Below are 16,422 nucleotides of genomic sequence, written 5' to 3' on the forward strand. Positions count from 1 at the left end.
TCCCAAGGTGAGGCAGGCTGTTACCAGGAAAAGTCAGGAAGACCTGGGCAAACTAACACATATACTCTACCTTACTTTAAGGGGGGAAATGCTATTGAAGGTCTTTTTTTTTAATCATTTCAGATATTTGCAGCAGCAAACAAGTTTACTTCTACAACCTTGGGAAAGGAAAAGACAAGAATTTTGACTCCTAAAAGCATTTTTAATCTTTCCCCAAACAATTTTCAGAGGTTTTTTGAAAAAGTTTGCCGTCGCAGGTAATGACACCTTATTTCTAAAGTTTTTATGGTATTGTTTGTTTTAATCTTAATGGAAATTATACATGCAAAGAATTTTTTCCCACACTATGATATTTAATTTTATTTGTACAAGGGCTTCTATTGCAGGCATTAAACCAAGCTTTGCTTTGATTCTGCAGACCTAAATTCACATGTTTAGGAAAATAAGAGAAAACTGATCTATGTACATAAATGATAACTAACGGTTGATCATATTGCAGTTTTAAATTTTTTACAGCATAGAACTCAAATGTCACAGGTCGTTTAGGTCCTTCTGGACATCCCAGAGGGTATTTGAACTCTTCTTAAGTTGAGCAACTTCATTATCATTCAGCTTCTGTTTGGTAACACTGGTTAATCCCTGAGCTTCAGGATACATGGAAGATTTAAGAAGACTTCATTCTCAGTGCCAAAGATCCCCTTCACCACTGTGGACACTGGGTGAATCCTGGACAGAATTTGAAAAGGGATTCAATCATATCAGCCACACTTAATCCAGCAGCCCGGTTGGTATATCTTTTTAGCCTGATGACTTCATAGGCACTTCCAACAACCACCTTATGTACTTCCTTCCAATTTTCGCTTTCATTATCTGTTCCCATTTCTGGATTCAGTTCCTGGACAGACACACCTGCCACATTCACTCCACTCCACACAGCCACGTTTGAGTCTCCATGGTCTCCCAAAATCCATCCATGGGAGCTTCTGGGATGAATGCCAAGTTTTTCAGCCACAAAATAATGAAATCTAGCAGAATCCAGATTGCACCCACTTCCAATCACACAGTGCTTGGGTCATCCACTTAGTTTCTAGATGACATGCTAGAATCTCCACTGGGTTGGAAACCACAATCATGACACAAACGGGAGTGAACTTGATGATCTGAGGAATAATGAATTTGAAGACAATAACATTCCTCTGAACAAGGTTGAGGCAACTCTTCCCCCTCATGCTGATGGACTCTTGCAGTTGCCGCCACAATCTTAGAATTAGCAGCCACAGTGTAATCTTTATCTGCCATAATTTTAGGTGTCTGGAGAAACAAGCTTCCATGCTGCAGATCCATCATTTCTCCTTTGAGTTTATCTGCCAAAACATCCACAAGGGTAATTTCATCAGCTAGAGACTTTCCAAGAATGCTGATGGCACATGCCATACCAACTTGTCCAACACCCACTGCAGTGATCTAATTGTTTGGAACTGTTTCCTCTTCTTCTGCAACTGGTGTAATCAGTGTTTCCTTAAAAGTGGCCATTGTACACAGGAGTAGAAGAGGGCTCTCGAGATGGCTATACAAGTTGGGTGGCGAAGACAAAGTACCGTGCAAAGAATTTTAAAAGGCAAATAGTTCTACAAGGGCTATTTATCATGGAAAGCAGTAGCTTCCCCACAGTCTTCCCTCCACTCCAATAAACACGTCTATCTGTTTATTTTGGTACTTACCTCCATATCTCTGATAGTAAGCATAAACTTTTTCCATTTGAGTTTTTCATTTCAGGTATTAACCATTGGAACCTAACTGAGAATTAGCTCTTCCAACCCATGTTGAAAACAAGAAATTTTTTTTATCTCTGCCATAAATTCCCCCAACATACACACACACACACACACACACACACACACACACACACGACACAACACACATAGGCATATTTCCCATTCCCTTATGCTCTCAACATTTGGGGGGAGGGGAATTATTGACTCACACTTTTGAGGCTAGGAGTAGTCAAAAAATGAGCATCCACAAGATGACGCTTTCTCCCCAGATTCAGCAACATTCTGGTGCTGGCTGCCAGCAATGTTTGGAATTCCTTAACTTTTCTGTGGGCCTCACAGAAAATTTGGCAAGGACCTCTCCATTCTCTCCCGGCTTCCTTCACTTCCAGCTTCTGGCTCCTTCCCTGGCTTTCTCTCACTCTGACTTCTGTTTTTCACTTTTTTTTTTTCTATTTATAAAAATGTCCAACAATGCCGATTAAGATTCAACCTGGCCCTCTGGTGTTTCAAAATAATAAAGAAAAGAAGGAACAATGGTGTTTGTTTGCTATACTCAATGTGCCTACTGGATGCCCAAGGGTAAGGTCATTAAGAAGTTTGTCCTTCAATGCATTGTAGAAACCGAGTGTCAGGGACATGTCTTCAGTGTCCATGTGCTTCCTAAACTGTCTGTGAAACTACATTACTGGGCTGAGTTGTGCCGTTCACAGCAAGGTGGTCAGAACTTGTTCTCTGGAAGGCCGAAAGGACCAAACACCCCCCAACCTAAGCTACCTGTGGGTGCTGCCCTGCGATTCCATGTACTGAAAGGAGTATTCTTTCTCTATTGAGGGACTAGACACCCATTTCAAAAATCAGTCAATGATATATGTTCATTTCTAAATTAGATTCCATTGGTCAATACAATGGCCCTTGTACTAATAACATGTTATTTTGACTACTGTAGATTTGTAAAAAGTTTTACGATCGAAAACTGTGAGTCTTCATTTTAGTCTTTTTTTCAATATGATTTTGGCTATTCAGGGCCCTTACCCTTCCATACAAATTTGATAATTAGCTTTTCCATTTCTGTAGAGAAGGTGGTTGAAATTTTTATTGGAATTGCATTGAACTTGCTTGGGACAGAATTGACATCTTAACAATATTTCATTTTGCAACCCATAAACACAAAATGTCTTTCCATTTATTTAAATCTTAGATTTCTTTCAAAGATTTTATAATTTTTCATGTACAGGTCCTTTACATCCTTGATTAAATTTATTCTTAGATACTAGATTCTTTCAATTATTATTGCTAATGGACTTTTTTCTTCACTTCCCTTTCAGATTGTTTATGTGTATGTAAAAATAATACTGACTTTTGCATGTTGACCTTGTACACCCATTTTGTGAATTCATTTACTAGCTCTAGGTCTTTGTTGTGGATTTTTGAGGATTTTCTGCATTTAGGATCATGTCATCTGCAAATAAGGAAAGTTTTACTTCTTCTTTTCCGATTTTCTTTTTCTTGCCTAATTGCTCTGGCTAGAACTTCTGGTTGAATGTTGAATAACAGTGGTGACAGTGGACATCCTTGTTTTATTCCTACTCTTAAATAGAAAGCTTTCTGTCTTTCACTATTGAGTATGATGTTAGCTGTGGGCTTTTCATATATGTCCTTTATCATGTTGAGGATGTTTCTTCTATTTCTAGTTTTCTGAATGTTTTTATCAAGAAGAACTGCTGGATATTTCTAGTTTTCTGAGTGTTTTTATCAAATGCCCTTTCTGCATCAATTGAGATGATCATGTGTCTTTTTCCTTCATTCTGTTAATATGTTATATTACATTAATTGATTTTCTTATGTTGAACCATCCTTGTATGCCTGGGATAAAGCCCACTTGATCATGGTGTATAATTCTTAAGTTGCCGTTGGATTCACTTTGCTAGTATTTTGTTGAGGATATTGCATCTATATTTATGAGGGATATTGGTTGATAATTGTCATATTTTGTGGTATGCTTGTCTGGCTTTGGTACTGAGGTGATGTTGGCATCTTAGAATGGTTTAAGAAGTTTTCCCTCCTCTTCAATTTTTTGGAAGAGTTTGAGCATTCTTAGAACACTTGGTAAAATTCACCAGTGAAGTTATCTGGTCCTGGACTTTTCATTGTTGGAGGTTTTGGATAATTGATTCAATACCTTACTTGTTATTGAAGTAACAATTGTTGAGATCTTCTATTTGTTCTTGAGTCAGTATAAGCAGTTTGTGTGTTTCTAAGAATTTGTCCATTTCATCTAGATTATCTAATTTGTTGGCATACAATTGTTCATAATCTCTTCTTACAATCCTTTTTAATTTCATGTTGATTTGGTAGTAATGCCCCCTTTCATTTCTGATTTTAGTTATTTGTGTCCTCTCTTTTCTCCTTTGTCTTTCCAGCTAAAGATTTGTTGATTATATTGATCTTTGCATAAAAACCATTTTGATTTTGTTGATTCTCTCTATTGTTTTTTATTTTCTGTTTCACTTATCTTTACTCAGTCTCCATAATTTCCTTCCTTCCACTCCCATTGCATTTTGTTTTTTCTAATTCCTCCAGTTATAAAGGTTAAGCTATTGATTTCTGATCTTTCTTCTTTTTTAATATAGATGTTTAGAACTACTGTATAAATTTCAGTCTCAGCACTGCCTTTAATGCAGCCCATAAATTTTGTTATGTTTTCTTTTCATTTTTACTTGCCTCAAGGTATTCCTAATTTCCCTTGTGATTCCTTTTTTGACCAATTGATTGCATGGGGGTGTGTTGTTTAATTTCCACATATATTTCAGTTTTCCCTCTGTTATTGATTTCTACTGTCATTCCATTGTGTTTGGGGAAGATACATGATATGTTGTCAATATTTTAAATTTATTGAGACTTGTTTCATGATCTAACATATAGTCTATCCTGAAGAATGACCCAGCTCAATAGAGAAGAACATGTATTCTGCTGCTGTTGGATGGTGTACTACAAATGTCTGTTAGGTCTAATTGGCTTATTGTATCACTTAAGTCTTGTATTTCTTTATTGATCTTCTGTCTAGAAGTTCTATCATTATTGAAACTGGTATATTGATATCTCCAACTATTGATGCAGAACTATGCAAAACTATATGTTTTGCCATGGTTCATTCATTGAATCTATACTTAGTTATATACTTTGGGACGCTGGTAGGTGGTAGGTGCATATATATTTATAATTATGGCTTCTTGTTGAATTTATCCCTTTATTCATAAATAATATCCACTTTTATCCCTTCTAACAGTTTTTGACTTAAAGTCTATTTTATCCGATATTAAGATTCTTAGCTTTTAAAGAGTAGTTGGAACACAATTTACTTTGAAGTTCTGCCTGCTAAAACCATCATTTTAGTAGGTTCTTCTAAGAATCTTTTTTAATATGGTATAAGGCTTATAGTAGTATGATTTTATTTCCCAGAGATATTCATAGACAAAGTCTGTGACTTATCACCCGTCTTGTACCTCTCCTTTAATTCAGTGGGGTGTATTTAGCCACTGTGTTTGGCCATCCACTGCCTAAGGTGCTAGGGATACCAAGATTTAAAAAAGATAAAGTCCCTGATACAAACACTTAGACAAATGTTTGAAAATGCCCAGTAAAAGTAGACATGCATATATATTCTGCCTAGATATTCCCCTTTCAGCTGTATATGTATATACCGTAGACCACTTTTTTGTATGTGCTGGAACACATGGACAAGAATATTCATAGAAGCCTTGATCATAACTGCAAAACCTAGAAACAAATCGTCAACAGTAGGTTCAATAAATAAAATATGATGTATTCATAAAATGGAGTCTACTCAGTTATGAAAAAAAAATGAATGAACCATGGCAAAACATATCAACAGAACAAATCTAATAAACCAAATAATGAAAGAAAAAATCACCAAAAAATATAAACAGAATAATACCATTTATATAAATCTCAAAAACAGACCAAATTAAATAGTATATTGCCTACAGACACATTCTTAGGTGGCTTTTTAAAAGTTACAAGTAAAAGTAGGTTAATAGTTATATGAAATCCCAGATAATGGTTGCCTATAGAGGGTAGGAGTGGCAGAAGAGATCAGAGAGGGCATTGGAGATTTCCAGGAAATTGACAGAGTCCTATTTTTAAAACCTCAGTGACAGACATCTGAGTGCTTGATTTTTGTGACGGTTGTTCTTTAACCACCATATTTTTTGGTGTTTCTAAATGTATTTGAAACATACACATTTCAAAACCTCTTTAGTATGTATGCTACAGTTCATCAAATATGCTTAAAATGTAATATAATGAAATTTAAAACAATATTGTAATACAAAGGAGAAGAAGGCCTCTTTGCTTCCAACCACTTACTAAAAAACACATGTGCCCTGATACTACCAGGTCTATAACACTTTTATATATGAAGTTGAAAGGAAGGAGCAGTTAATTCTGCCTGAGCAGTCAGGGAAAACATCAATGAGGAATTGACCACTGAGTTGAGAATGGTTATCCTGATAGCAGGGTAAATGGAGAGTGGGGAAACAGCACATGAAAAGGCTCAGGAAGTTAATGAAAAATAATGTGTTTGGGCTGCTTTTGAGAAGCAAATAGATATAGCTGGAGAAGTAGGCAGGGGGCAGATCAGGAAAAATATTGTATTCCTTGCTAAAAGAGGAGTTTGGACTTGATTCCAAGAGCAATGAAGTTTGCCCATCATGGTGATGCTTGGCTCACTCTAGAAACAGGGTGAGACTAGAGACAAGAACAAACAAGAAACCACGGCAGTCCAGGTACCACATGCAACAAATTAAACTAGAGAAGGAGCGTGGTAGTGAAGGAGTACGACTGTAGAGACTTTAGGTACAATCAAGATATTTAGTGAGTGGTTGGCTGTTGGTGTGAGGCAGAGGGAGGGATTTAGGATGATTCTCAAGAATCTGGTTTAGATCATGAATTCAGGAAGAAGTTGGGGGATACGAGGGAAGGGACAGAGTTGTTGTGGGGGGAAATGATAAGGTGGGAATTAACAAGCTGTGAATTAGCATCTAATGACTCCCCAAAGAATTTGCATGGCTGCGTCTAATCATCTGATGCTCATTAGCCTACACCCAAAGTGGTGATGAGGAAAACTAAAGGAGAAAACACCAGTCGATTTGTTTCTTTATGTACAGGAAGGGGAAAGAGAGCATCTAATAGCAACATTGAGGTCCTTAGATTATCTCTGGTTTTAGATATCTATTTTAGTTTCCTAATCTACTCAAAGCAAATACCAGGAAATGGGTCTGGTTAAACAATGGGAATTTATCCGTTCATGGTTTTGAGGCTGGGAAAATGTCCAAATCAAGGCATCATCGAAGCTATGCTGGAGACAACCTGCTGGAGGTCCTTGGTTCCTCTGTCACATGGCTGCGTCTGCTGGTCTCTGCCTTCTCTTCTGGATTTCTTTGATTGCAGTTTCTTGCTTCTGTCTCAGTGTGTCTTAATTTCATTCTCTTATAAAGGACTCCAGTAAGAGGAGTAAAGATTTCCATAATGGTTGAGGTGGACTACACCTTAACTGAAGTACTCTCAACAAGAGGTCCTACTTACGAAGGTTTCACATCCCCAGGAATGGATCAGATTTAAGAACATGCTTTTCTGGGGTACATACAACTTCAAACCACCACAGTATCTGAGTCATCTTTGATGACCCTTAAGGAGTCATGAAACATGAAAACCAGCCATCCGTCATTGAGAGACTGTCCCTGGAGCATGGGGTAGCAACTCGTAGAAGAGATGACAAGCTACATCAATACCACAGGATGACGTGACTCTCATTTGGTATCAACAATATGCTTTTTTTTTCATGACATTGTCAAATTATATAGACAAAATAAAGTGCACACAGACCAGTCAAGACAGTGAAGGAACAGAGAAGAATTCCAGTGTACTAGAAAATAAATATTTTTATTGAATCTAAATGTTGGGTAGCAACGCAGAAGAATATCTGGAGTGGGGGATTAATCAGACAAAAAGCCTTCAGCCAGCAGTAGTAAAACTCAAGGGGCCAGACTCTCCTGGGAAGTGGGTGAATTTGTGGAGTCATTTGCTTATAGAACTAAACATCACACAGGGACAGATGCTGGCCAGGATTCAATGAGATTTACTCAAATCAACACTAGAGCTTCAGAGTTCAGTTATATGGGTCAATAGAATAAATGAACTTCTCAAACCTTGCTTTCTTCAGTGGTGGGCGGTAGAAAGAATTTCTAAATCAGATTTAGAAGATTGGGCCAAATTCTTGTTTGATGGTCTGCTGGCTGCCTATCCTCAAGCAAATTCTAAACCTCTTGGAGAGGCAGACATGGCAATTCAAAAATAAAATAAAAAAAAAAGGATTGGACTTCAGAAAATGGATGTATATCAACGTGACCTAGTCACAGCTGAGTCTTGAGTCAAGATGAAGATCAAACGCCTGCCTCACAGAGCCTCTTAGGGGATAAAGTGGAATAATACACGTGAAGGAGCCAGGTTAACTATAAAACTTTACCATAAAGTGGTGGCACTGGCACTTGCCTCCTTCAAGAAGGAAAGAAGGAAGGGAGGAAGGAAGGAAGGAAGGAAGGAAGGAAGGAAGGAAGGAAGGAAGGGAGGGAGGGAGGGAGGGAGGGAGGGAGGGAGGGAGGGAGGGAGGGAGGGAGTACATTAAACCAAGAGGTCCTGCACAATCCTTTCTTGATGAATCCTTAGTCAATGATCCTTTGGTGAAAGGAACTGATATGCAACTGACTTCTGGTGAGTATCCACTGGGTAACAAGGAAAGGGCTCCATGGATTTACACCTGATCACACCCACAGGGCCCCACATTCAGAAGAACCCTACACTTTGTCTCATGCTCTGTTGTCACTTCCAAATTCATAAGAATGCAGGTTGCCCTGCATTTTCCTGTGGGATAGTATCCCACACGCTTTGTAGCAGAGCCTGGTGTTGGGCACTGAGCTTAGCTTTCAGGACACAGGGAGAGGAAAGACCAGTCCCTGCCCTCCAGGAGCTCCAAGCAGATATGAAACAAACAAGACATTTAAGGGAACATACTACATTGTATATCTTATTCCTCTGCCCTACATTAGACTGAAATCTCCAAAGACCACAGTGGTTGTTTGTCCTCAGGACAGGTTGTGGCTTACTTGCACATCACACACACGCACACACACACACACACACAAATATACTCACCCAGTCCCACCCTCCCAAAGAAGGAAACTTCTTCCTGGACCCCTAGACTCCAGCTCGGTACCATCTGACCTCTGGCAGGTACTTCCAATGGCCCAGCACAGTCAGGCCCTTCCCCCTGGCTCTGCCACGGACGCATGAGTGCCCTGACTGGTGGTTCTCACAGTGTGCTCCCAGAAAAGTGGCATCAGCATCACCTGGAAAACTGCTAGAAACGTCAATTCTTGGACCCTACCCCAGACCTACTGAATCAGAAACTCTGGGAGTAGGACCCAGCGATCAGGTGGTAAGTCCCCCACGGGAATCCAGAGAGCATGCTAAAGTGTGACAACCGCTGGCCTAGATCGTCCGATATAACCACTTTGAAATTGATTTGATTCCATTCCTTCCTTCCTGTTTTCTCCCCACTGGCTGAGGAGGGTGTGGAGGGTGGAGGAAGTTGCGGCTGGGCCTTCCCCACATCACACACACACACACACACACACACACACACACACACACACACCATGGCAATATCTGGCAATTCAGGAAGATCAGCAGCTCTTTGTGTTTCCTGCAAAATTCAATTTAACTCACACACTTTGTTTTTGCCTGTTCATTCAAGACACAGTGCAGGCCCAGAGTCCCTTGTGAACAAACATCCCATTTGCACATGTCAAGTATCTGATTCATTTAGACTTACCCCAATTGCTTAATGTCTGCTACAGAAGCCTCCGTGATATTCTTCTTGATCTAAACAGCTGAGTTAATACCCTTGGACAAAGGGGCCTGGTGTTTCGTGAGCTCCCACAGGCCTGGCAGCCACAAAGGGAAGCCTGTTGAATGCACACATAAAAAGAGAAGAGATAGGAGGCAGATACTCTGATATTTATGGCCCTCTTATTATTCTAACAGTTAGTTAAAGCATAAATCCATCCCCCAACCTAACAAAATACTATTTTACTTCCTTTTACTCCATATTTTATCTTTTATAGCCAATAAAACATAAAAACCTTACAAAGGTTATGTTCTCATCAATTTTTGCACTAAATGATAATAAATTAACAGGAGGTTACTGCAGCAACAACATTAGACATCAACTTGAAACGTTCCTGAAAGAAAACTCTCCTGCCACAGAAGTTGAAGTTGAGAGCTGCTAATTAAAGATTTCTCAACTAAAATAAAGCCCAATTTTAGAACTGGATTGCTGTTCGATTTCTTTAAGTACTTACACAACCTCTAAGCCTTTTCTCTTGCTTCTTAAAATCTGCTCTAGGCAACAAAAAATTAAAAAGAACATTAAAAAATGAAAACTCGAATATTTGTCTGCTGCAAAAAAAAAAAAAAAAGAAAAAAAGGCTTTGCCAAATCACTTCCAGCCTAATATCTTCTAATCTCATTGTAATAAACACGCCCTGGTAAAGATGCTGGCCTCCACAACACCAAATAGTTACTGGATGCAACACAAAATTTATTTTCATGGATACAAACCAATATTTGTTGAAAGTTTACATTAAATGAGTTAATAACTTTAAAGCACTTAGAAAAATGCCTGGCACAGAGCAAAGGTCTAACAATTATTAGTTATCAATGTTATTCATTGTTGTTACTGTTGTTATGTGCTATAATGTACTAAACACTAGAGATACAATGGAAAATAAAACAGATGTGATTCTCTTGCTCTCCTGAAACTCAAAGGCTAGTGGTGAAGATAGACGTCAATCAAATAACCACATAAATAAATATGTTACAAACTATTCCACTTAAAACATTACCCATTTGTTTAAAAGGAAAAAAAAATTAAGAAATTCCAGGCTACCTTCTTGTCATTTTATGATTTTGAAATGTCTTTGGCATACAAATTGGTCTAAATCATGTTTTTAAAGATCTTGCAGTATAACTATGCAAATTCCAAATGTAAAGCAACCCAAAATAGTATAAACAAACATTCATAATAAAATACCACTCAGTCAACATCAGAAATGTTTTCCCGAATTTTGTGGTTAGAACTTGTGTTTTTATTGCTTTGATTTTTTGGTTTTTGCACTGTTAACATTCTCAAATATAGAGACCGGTATTTTCCAGAAAGCAAGCCTATGCTCAGACACAGCATGCTCAGACACAGTCAATGGGGCTTCCATGAATTTTCTCAGAACTTTATGAGTAACTGCCAAATTAAAGCTAAGGTTTACATCAAAGTAAAGTTCGCAAGCCACTTTCTTGAACCTTAAGACTATTTCTGGATAATATGAATTAGTTTATCAAAAATATTTTTTACTGCCTAGCGTTTTTAAAGCTATGAAATATATTTTCTGTTGGCTTCAATAAAAGACAAGTGCAAGAGGAGATGACTCCCAGGGATGAGTCCAGCCCTGGCACTGTGGGATCAACAATTCCATCCTGACCAAAGGAGGAAAAGTATAACTAAAAAAAGTATAGCTGTCAGTGGCAGAGAGAGTTCAAATAAAATCAAGAGGCTACTCTGGAGGTTGCTCTTATGCAAGCTTCAGTTACACCTTGTTACCTATCATAACCTGCCAGCCCCCAACCAGGACCATTCCAGCCAATCCTAAAGAATACCTAGGGCAATATATGAGTCCACAAGGGTTCCATGCACTAGATTAACTTTCCAGAAATTTACAACCTCCAGATGGGTCCCTGGACCAAATAAATCCTGAAACCTAGAGGGCCCAGCTTCTCCAGAATACCAGATAGTTCCATCTTCCTACCCCATATTATTCAGACACTTCCAACATGAAAAGTTAGAATGACCATGTCCCAAACACCCCTAAATAGAGGGATAGAAAGATTAAAGGTAATGGTGGAGGTATACGGAGCAGATAAGGTTTAACAAATGAATATGAATGCTAAACTATTAAATTGTATCTCTTTTAGTCTCCAGTGTCTTAAAACAGCTAGAAGTAAAAACCTAAAATTGTGGAATTGTAACCCATACCAAACTCTGAAATATGTTCTACAACTAATTGTGGTGCTGTGCTTTGAAATTTAGAGCTTTTTTGTAAATATGCCATTGTTCACAAAAAAGAGAAGGAAAAAAAGTCAATTGTGATGATAAAATATTTATTCCTTCTACCCTCCTATATTCCAGAGCAGTTAGAAGGAAAAATTTTAGAAGATTGTATGGTAGCCCATGACAAACTCTGGGATCTGTCCTGTAAACTACCTGTTGAAGAGTGCTTTGAAAATTATTCCTTTTTTATTTCTTTGCTTTGTATATATGTTATATAATACAATAAAAATAGTTAAAAAAAGACAAGTGCAAGAAAGAATGTGATGACAGAATGCAGAGGCCCATTTTTAAATGGAGTCTGTTTAACAAGGAAAACTAGGGAGACTCAGAAAGGCCAAGGAAGAGGGTAACGGGGCTGGCACCCTCACACCTCAGAGTGCTAGACCTGGGGGAGCCCTCTGAGCCTCCACCCAACTTCTTCACAGGATGGGGTCCAATCCTGGGCTCTAAGTTCAGGGGCCTGTATTTGGATCCCAGCTCGACCTCTCCATGCCTAAACCTCAGATGAGTCATTTAATGCTTTTCAGCTTCAGTCTCCTGCTCTATAAAATGGGTACCTACCTGTGCTGGTTTGAAAGGATGTATGTCCCCTAGAAAAGCCACGTTTTAATCAAAATCCCATTTCATAAAGGTAGAATAATCCCTATTCAATACGGTATGTTTGAAACTGTAATCAGATCATCTCCCTGGAGATGTGATTTAATCAAGAGTGGTTGTTAAACTGGATTAGGTAGAGGCATATCTCCACCCATTTGGGCGGATCTTTTTTTTTTTTTTTCATTTTTAAGCAGTTTTATTCACATATCATACAGTCCAGTATAGGTATATAGACATGTCTTTGTCACCATACTCTATCTGAAGACATTTACATTTCTTCCACAAAGAATCCATACCCCTTTCCCAATCTCTTTGCCTGTTGACATTTAGTTTTGGCATAAAGCATTTGGGCGGATCTTGATAAGATTCTGGAGTCCTATAAAAGAGGAAACATTTTAGAGAATGAGAGATTCAGAGAGCAGAGCAGAACGACACAGCCACGAGAAGCAGAGTCCACCAGCCAGCATCCTTTGGAGATGAAGAAGGAAAATGCCTCCCAGAGAGCTTCATGAAACAGGAAGCCAGAAGAAGCTAGCAGATGATGCCATGTTCACCATGTGCCCTTCCAGATGAGAGAGAACCTCTTGACTGTGTTCACCATGTACCTTCTCACTTGAGAGAGAAACCCTGACTTCATCGGCCTTCTTGAACCAAGGTATGGTTCCCTGGATGCCTTAGATTGGACATTTCTATAGACTTGCTTTAATTGGGACATTTTCTTGGTCTTAGAACTGTAAACTAGCAACTCATTAAATTCCCCCTTTTAAAAGTCATTCCGTTTCTGGTATATTGCATTCTGGCAGCTAGCAAACTAGGACACTACCCCATAAGTGAACAGCGATGGTTAAGTGAGAAAACGCACACAGATACTTCTAAGCATAATGCTGAAATACAGTGAGCACTGGTTAGCAATAGTTAAAGCCTCTCAAAATTATGTCTCCTAATAAAATCCCAAGTTACACCTACCATAAAACAAACTAGTATTCAGAAACCCACTTTCCATTGTCCGTGAACTTCCACTTGGGCAAAGGAACTGTCCTCTCCCAGGATTCTCCTGTTCCCTAGGGCGGGGGAACTCCTGGAGGTACCTTCCCTCTGAGCCTAAGGCTCCTTGGGAGCCAGACCCCCATATGCATTCAGCTGGAGCCCACTCCCTAGAGAATAATTTAGTATCAGGGTAGAAACTGCAGCTAAACCGATAGGTTAACTAGAACTTTGTTCCCCATAGTTTACTGATGGAGCATGTTACCTATATGCAACAGCAACCAATCCCTGTGTGCTAAGACCTTTAATCCCAAAACCTTTAGACGGTCATGTCAGGACGTTTTGTTCATCCATTTAAATCACTTCTTAAGTTTGGCTCTATGCTAGCCCCTGGACACAAGGATGCATAAAACTCAGTCTTTGTTGTCAAGGCATTCACTATTCAACAAGGAAGAAGAAGTTTAATAGATAATTATAATATATTGTAGTGGGTACAGAGGTAAAGGTACACAGAGGATGTTAGAATGTTTTTCCTCTTGGGAATTCAGCCTAGAAAGAAAAATATCCCGGGCTCAAAGAAAAAGTGCTTTTCCAAAATAATAACAATATTCCCTCATTGATTATCTAATTAATACCCATCAATTGCAAAGGAATCATAAAATTAAACTAAGAAAAAAAGGAACAAAATACCTATAAACTCATTCTTTAAAGTATCTTTAGCATTTAGTTACATGGCCTTTCAGACTTTTAAGTATATATTTGTACTTAAACAAGATAAGAGCTCATTTTACACACCCATGTTTTTCACATTTCAGCAAACATCGTAAAAGTATTTCTAGGGTATCAAATGCTAATTTATCATTTTAAATGGTTACATGGTATTCCACTATATGTACGATAATCTTTAATTAGAAGTTGGATCATCGGATATGCAGGCTGCTTTTTTCTTTTTTGCTATCATAAATATTATGACATTCTTATTTGTACATCTTTACAACTCTTCCAATTATTTATTCAGAATAACTTCCTGGAAATGGAATTGCTGGACAGAAGAGTCTGTGCATTTTGAAGACTTTGATACCGATTACCTAATTGCCCTCCAGAAACGTTGTTCCATGAAATACCACCATTTCCCCACTTCCTCATGACACTACATAGTACCATTCTTTTTTACTCTTTGCCCCTAGGATTTTTAAATGTTAACATAACTACCTTAGGTATAACATTGCTTACAAAAGCATCTTTTTTAGTAGTAACTATGACATTGGCTGAAATTCAGCAGTTTCAAGCGACACCTTAATTCTAGTTTGGGTTGGAGGCCCCGGTGCTTCTCAGATTTTTTCATGCAGAGAAATCACCCGGGGGTCTTGTCAAAATGCTGGTTCTGAGTCAGGAGGTCTGGCCCGAGTCTGAGAAGCAGCCCTGCTAGCCAGCGCCAGCATGCCAAAGGTGCTGCTCCAAGAACTACTCATGGGGGAGTGAGGATCACAGTCTCCTATCGGAGGCCCGGACTGTCACTAAAGATGCCCCATCAACTTCCTCCTCAAAGGTCCCTTACAGGAATGAAATGATTCTACCACTACATCTCTGCAGGGTCTTGGCAATTCCCCAAGCTTCAAAATTACCCAACTATGACATGAAAAGCAAGGAGCAGCCGGTCTTTAGGTTCCTTCCTATCCCTACCACAGCAAAGGAAGTTTTCCCTTGTCCGGATAGAGCTAAGTTCTTTCCCAGTAGGATGATTTTGAACGCCCTCTTCCCCCCACCCTGGAGGATTGCCATCAGGTATGCAGTAAGGAAAGGGCTGTGGCGAAGCTGACACGCAACCAACAGGCAAAGCCGCACCCCGAACCGAAGACAAAGCACCCACGGACAGGGACACGCTCTTCCAATTGATTTTTCCCGGTAGTGACTTGTTATAATGACATATATCATTTTCTCTTCCCAAAAGGAATAGATTTAACAAGAACCAAAGGCTAATATGCCCATTAAAGGAACAAAGAGTGGAATAAGGGAGGCGGATGACAGAAATATTGCTTCTGTAAATACCTTGCCAAAGGGCCTCCAGAAGTCAGCTTTCAGCACCAGGAGTTCCAGTGTCCTTGACAATATTTCACGTGTAATGCTGCTACTCCCTTCTGTTCCCTATTTCCCTTGCGCTCTGCGGAAACACTAAAAGGTGGGCACAAAACAGCTTGGGATCCTTAACGCCTGAGTGGGCTCAGGTGGTTTTCTAAAATAAAGTCGAATCGACACACAAATTTTCTTCTTTCAAAATGCTGCAATTCTAACTCAAGAAAGAACATTAAATATGCATTATTTACCATCCTAGAAGACACATCTTCATGTTTCCTAGTTCAATTAAATTATCCAAGGAGATCGCAAATGGCTGTTTAATTCAATTCTCTATTTTTGGAAGACTGGGCCAGAATGTTTTATTTTTTAGTGACAGCACACTTTTCCTCTCAAACAACCTTTTTCTCTTATTTCCTTCAATTTCCTGACAAAGAGTCCAATTTGTTCCCAAGGCTTTCTACTGCTTTCCTTTCCTTTAGCTTCTTTTAAACAATTCGGTATTTTTTTTACCCCTACGTGAATTTTTTTTAAAAAAGGAAGAAAAAAGTACCAAACTCCTTTGTTTTTCTCTCATATAGATGGTTTCCTGTCCTTAGTTCTAGTGTCTCCCACTAAGTTGGAAAGCTTTCGTTTCATAAATTACGCCTGCCTTGGACTTGTTGAGTAAGAGTTATTCAACAACATCAGGTACTCTGTACCTGCCCCAAACTCAAAATAAATCGCTTCAGCCAGCATCTTCCACTGCTAATGTTT

The 16,422-nt window shown here is 38.9% G+C and overlaps 1 pseudogene; it reads right to left on the reverse strand.

Annotated features, from left to right (window-relative positions):
* Positions 1–531: 531 nt before the first annotated feature.
* Positions 532–1,533, reverse strand: LOC143655188 (L-lactate dehydrogenase B chain-like; annotated as a pseudogene).
* Positions 1,534–16,422: the final 14,889 nt, after the last annotated feature.

This window comes from Tamandua tetradactyla, chromosome 14, assembly GCF_023851605.1.
Source record: "Tamandua tetradactyla isolate mTamTet1 chromosome 14, mTamTet1.pri, whole genome shotgun sequence".
NCBI lineage: Eukaryota > Metazoa > Chordata > Mammalia > Pilosa > Myrmecophagidae > Tamandua > Tamandua tetradactyla.